Source organism: Melozone crissalis, unplaced genomic scaffold (genome assembly GCF_028551555.1).
Source record: "Melozone crissalis strain CALT ecotype California unplaced genomic scaffold, PUWL_Pcris_2 ptg000033l_1, whole genome shotgun sequence".
Lineage (NCBI taxonomy): Eukaryota > Metazoa > Chordata > Aves > Passeriformes > Passerellidae > Melozone > Melozone crissalis.
This window is the reverse complement of record NW_026535811.1, coordinates 12,059,906-12,065,905: the sequence shown is the minus strand read 5'-3', so window position 1 is coordinate 12,065,905 and position 6,000 is coordinate 12,059,906.

The following is a 6,000-nucleotide window of genomic DNA, read 5'->3' as shown; positions in this document are numbered from 1 at the left end:
GGATAAACTTTTGGTATTCCACGAGGCTGTGGTGTACCCAGGCTTCTGAGAGGCTCTGGCCACTGCAAAAATGAGATTTTCCAACTAGAAAGGGTACAGATAAGGGAAGTCAGATTGTTTCCTATTTCTGACTCATCTCTGCTATAGAAAAAAGCAAAAAGATTTGGTTTCCTCATTTTGAAAAAAGAGATTAACTGAGGACATGGTAGAGGTCTAGAAAAACATAACTGACATGGAGCAGGTAGTGAGGGAATGATTAGTCATTATTTTTCATTAGATAGAACCATGGGGCACTCAATGAAACCATCCAGCAGCAGGTCACAGACAAATGAAAAGGAAAAAAACCACTGGCACATGTAGTGCCTAATTGTATTGCAGGACATAACATCCTGTTGTTTTATAAAATCCTGATTTGTTTGGATGCCCAAAGTATAAATAAATTCTGAAAGCTACTAGATGGCGTCCTAGAAGGAAAGATCTGTTAAGGACAGTTAGACAAGATTACATAGATACAATCTCTAGATAAGAAAGTTTCTAAACTAAAACTTGCTGGAAATTGGAGAAGTATCTTGGAAAAAATATGAATCCAAGATTGGTTTGATGACTTTTTCTTTACTACCAGTGCTGTAGTAGAAAGACAAGACATCAGATGTGGTATATGTATATAGTACAGCTGTTTGTCTTCTATTTCATCAGAATGACTATTTACAAAAGCTGTATATAGTCAGAAATGGGAAATTATATTACAGTAATTGGCACTGATTGTTTCCATGAGAACATCAAACACTCAAAACCAACACTGCTTCTCCCTTGAAGAAAATCTATGGATCTTGAATCATAAAGAATGTTCAAAGTTTTGAAGTTGGAGGAGTGGAGACATGAGAACAATAGAAATTTATACAAGTGAGAAGAAAAACAGAGAACACAATGAAGTAGCCCTCCTGTGAGGTTGATATCTGATCTCCAGTGAAGCTGTGAGCTTTTCTGTTGTTTGCAGCATTGTTTTCAGCATTGTTTCCATGTGCAGGGATAAATTTTGCAAAGAGTCCATAGGGCAAAATGATGACATTTTCATATCTGTCATTTTTCTCCATCATGAGGGGTAGGAGGAAAAATTAGACTTTTTTTTCTGATTGAACTCAGAATTTGGTAGTCAAATCATATAAACTCAGGAAATGCAGAGAAATAAGAAGAATAAAGAATTGAGCACTCATGTACAACCAGGCATTTTTCTTCACATTGTTTCTAAAGGTGATGCCAAGAAATTAAGGACAGGCTTAAATCAAAGTGTTGCCTTAAGCGTCAGGATTTAATTTCCTTCCAGCTCACATCCCAGCCACTGCCAAAGATAGATTAGGAATTTGATCAACAAGAGACCTGATTTCCATTTTGATAAGGAACCATAATTACTAGAACCATCCTGACAGATAGGTACTGTAAGAAATTAGTATTGCTGGAAGAGAAAGTTGTTTCTTCAGCTACAATAATGAACTGGTTTTACTGGTTATAGAGGCACTGGTTACCTCAGTGGCTCTTTAACAGATTTGGAGAAAAGAATCTTCAAATTATACATGCCCAGGAAAAATGATAATGTTCATCTCCAATCACAGGACAACTAGATTAATTATTTCAACCTAAAAATTATTACAGATTATTCAGGTATATACTAGAGATTCTTTATATTCCCACTGTGTCTTGCAACTTTAGAATGTTGTTGTTTAAAGGTGGTGATTATTTGTAATTTTTGGTATTACACATATTTTAATTTAAATTTAAATCACATTACCAGATATGAAGATCTAATTAGTGTCTCAATACAATGCAATATCAAGTTAATTGGCCCAGATACAAAGGACAGCTCTGCTTCCATTTCATGTCTGTATACCTTTAAATCTTTTCAAAGTCTAAAACTTAGGCATAGGAGTAGATATTGTGTTTGGGTTTCTTTCAGCATATTTCAACTGAAATGTTTCAGATTTTTTTCTTGGGGGCATGGATCATGTATACCTTTTTTTTTTTAAGAGGGAATCCTAATAAATTCCATCAGATTTTTTTCATGGGATTTTTTGGCCCCAAAGACCTGTATCCTGGTGTCTGTGCCCAGGCAGAAGGGTGTATGTATATACTCATTGGAAAAGGAAGAAGTTCTTCTAAAATAATTTTTTTCAGCTGCATTTCTCTATACTCCTGTGATTTGCATTGTTATCAGGCCTCACTCATGTCAGAAAAACAGCAGGAATAGCTTTTATTTTCCAGCAGAAATTTCCATATGGGTCAGCCTTTTTGATCTTGTAATATTCTGCAGCACTGGAGAACAAACTCAGACAAATTATCATCAACACATGGAAGCTGGAGATAGATGACTGGAAGTTTTTTGGCCCCATTTTTTCTCTTATTCAGCCCAAACTACTTTATTTTTAGATTATGCTACTTTGTACCCCTTCCATAAATACTCCACTCTTCCCTTTGATTGCAAGTTCATAATTAATTTATATTAACACGTTTAAATCCAGAACAGGCACTCATATAATGATTTGCAGATTTTAATAGTTCTTTGCCATCTCCTGTCTCTTCCTCCATTGATCATCTACCCCACTATTTCTTACCAGAATTAATAAACTTTAATCCAATTGGTAAAGCCCTGGATAAGCTTCATGTGCAAAAGTTACAGTGCTGAGCCCAAATTTCCTTTTTGTTGTATCTTGTGCTAACAGATACAAGAAAATAATAACTCATGAATAAGGGTTGTTCACGAGTTATTATTATTGTTCATGAGTCCTGTGTCCTTCAGATTCAGTGCTCCAAGTTCCTCTCCATTTATTCCAAATAAATGCTCTGTAGCCACCAATTTGATGTATTTTATTTGCCTGACCTAGAAAACAACTCCTGGCTCATCCATATCCTACCTGCAGTTTCTGCTCAGCCCAAGGGTGCTCCAGGCTGTGAACACTCCAGGCTGGGTTCAGTTTTCTTGTTCAGGAAGGATGTGACAGAGCAAGTTGCTCACAGAGCCTTCAGAAGAGTGTCTAAACACCAGATTTACTCTAAAAACTGATCAGAAAATTATACAAAGCTAAGGCTTGCTAACAGCAAGGACTGAAAGCAGTTCCTCTTCTCAGCATTTTTCCACATTCCACCCCTCCAGACCTCAATTCTGGGCAGGCAGCTTCAGCTTTGTTCCACCCAGTTCCAGGCCAGATCTTCACCTTCTCACTCTCTCCAGGAACTGGTCATCAAACAACTCCTTTTTAAAAAACCCTGCTTGCTTCTACCCCATGGCTTTCCTTGAGGACTTGCATGCCTTGCCAGGTAATGCAAGGCTTGTTACCTGCTCTTCAGATAGGAGACAGAGTTATTCAGATTACTTTAGCTAGAGCTTTGTTCCTTTTCTGCACAGAAAATATTAAAGCAACACCCAAAGATCCAAGGTTCCAGTCAAAAGTAATTTATTACAACCCTTTCTGCTTTTGCAGGTATGTATTTTTCATCAAGCACCATCAAAGTGGCAATTAATGCATTTCTGCCCTTTTTTTGGCCCATCAGAGCAGCACAGTTACCACATGCTAGTTTCCAAACCCGGATGCATCACTTTGTCATACCAACCTTACTTTGCTTTTTCCAGCTCACATGAAGGAGGAGCTCTTGATAACTGGGTCAACAGGAGGACAACGTTTAATTACAGTTCAGAGTAGTCTTGATCATATGTTTCCCTCTCTTTGATGAAACCCAAATAAGATCAAAGACTACAGGTCTTCTTTTCTGCCATATGGACCCTGCACTGAACAGTTGATTAAAAGTGTTTTTGGCATTAAACAGTTGGCTCCTTTCCGAACATAAGAACAACTTTTGCAGAACCAAAATTTTCCACTAAGAAAAATTTCTGTTTACAATTAATGAAGAATATACTCAATGAAGAATATACTGAAGTTCAAGTTCAACTTCTTCCAAGTTACCCAAAATGTTTCATTCTGGAGGACTTCTACAATTAACTGCAAATGCCAATTGCTGTGTCTTGTATGATAGAAATTACAGTGTCAATCTCCATTCTTCCTTAATGTCTTGGTATTTGTGACACAATTCAGTGCATTCTTTATTTTAAAACATGAATGTTTCATTGTGGGAGTCACAGGATTTTCATAGCATTATGGAAAATGTGTCTGACCAGAAAATTCTGCTTTATAGTGAGCATAATGTTATGCAAAAGCAACATCCAGGATGCAATGCACAATATTGAAAAAGCTTCATGTGACAAATCACTCCAAAGTCTTTTTTAAACTAAGAATTATTTTTCAGATAATATGACTTGGTCCTTTGAAGTTATTAATATGATTATTGCACAGTGCAGCAGCGTTCACTGGTTACAGAATCAAGTTCTGTTAGCAGTCACAACAAATTGACTCCAAGTGGGGCTGCACTACCTCATTTAAACCCAAAATTGGTCTGTGTTACTGTAGTTTCACGAGAAGTTAGAGCAAACTGTGTTTCCCTTGCTCAATGTCAAGTTGCTTTGTTTTCACACAAATTTTAGCACTTCCAGAACAAAATCTTAAAGGGAAAACACTTCATATTTGTATTTTTTAAAGTGCCTAAAACTTGTATAAAGATCTGATGTATATTTAATATGAATATTTTTCTCTGAGAAGAAGATGCAAAATGAGATATTTATTTCAAAATCAGGATTTTCCTGGTTACTTATTTAACTCTTTGTTCTGCTGGCCAATTACAAATTGTTTTGGCAGCATCACACAGTCAAGTATTTGTAAGTTTATACTGCATCAAAGTACAAGGAGGTTTTTTGTGCAAGTAACCAAATTAAGCACTTGCACATTCAGGAAGTACTTACCATGGTAACTCTTAATCCATAAGTACCAAGAGATTTTACATCATGGAATTTTCTTCTGTTAAAGGGTCAGGTTCTGTCCCTGCCTACAAACCACTGAGGTATGTGTGAAACCAAGCTTGGCCCAGCTGAGCTGCTGTGACTGATGCACTGAAAAAATAAAAGCAGATAAATTTGATTATCATGGTGATGAGATGTTTTTCTGATCCCTGGGCAGGTGAGCTTTTGCCCTTGACTTTAGGAACAGGCTACCCAAGGAAGTGGCTGGGTCACCATCCCTGGAGATATTTAAAAGACATATAGATGTGACACCTGGGGATGTGGTTTTGTGGTAGTGCTGGGTTAATCATTGGAGGCCATGATCTTAAAGGGCTTTTCCAACCTAAATGATGCCATGATTATGTGACTTCAGATCTCTGATGTACAAACCATCCCCTGCTCTGTGCCCAGCACAATTTTAAATGTCTCCCTTGTGGCGTTCCTCAATTTCTGCTTCACCAAGCTAAGACCAGGCTAGCTGGGAGAAGACAAACATTTTTCCTGAAGTATCCACCATAACCTCATCCTCTCCAATGAGGACTTTCACCATCACTTCAACTGTGCTATCTTGTAAAGGGTCTTCTGCTGCTTTTACGCAACAGGCAGAGTCTCATGTGCATCGCTGGGAGCATCAGCAATGGCTTTCCTGGGGCCTGACACCTTCCCTGTGCACCCCACTGACAAAATGAATTTACAGCAGACATCTCCCTGGAAAACCAGGAGAAGGGAGCCAGCCATGTGACAAAGCCATCAGAGAAGCTGTCCCAGTGCCAGGCTGTCCATCACCCCTTCCAGAAGGAAGCAGTGCCACTCCAGAGGATTGTTTCTGGCTCTGTTGGGCTGCCGTCAGAAGCTCCCCGCCCTTCTGAGTTTAAGAGTTTGCAGAAGCAAAGCCCAAACGTTTGACAATTTATAAAAACAAGGTTACTTTGTTTCCCATCCTAATTTTTCATTGCCTCGGCTGCTCTGCTGGCAGGCAATTGCATGAAGATACGGTCTGATAAACTGACTTTGAACACTGAATCAATTGTGTGATTTAAAGCAAGAGCCCAAACTCAGCCAGCAAGTCATAAAGCAAAAAATTCATTAGAAAGGGAGCTGCAGCAAGCCACTCTAATAAG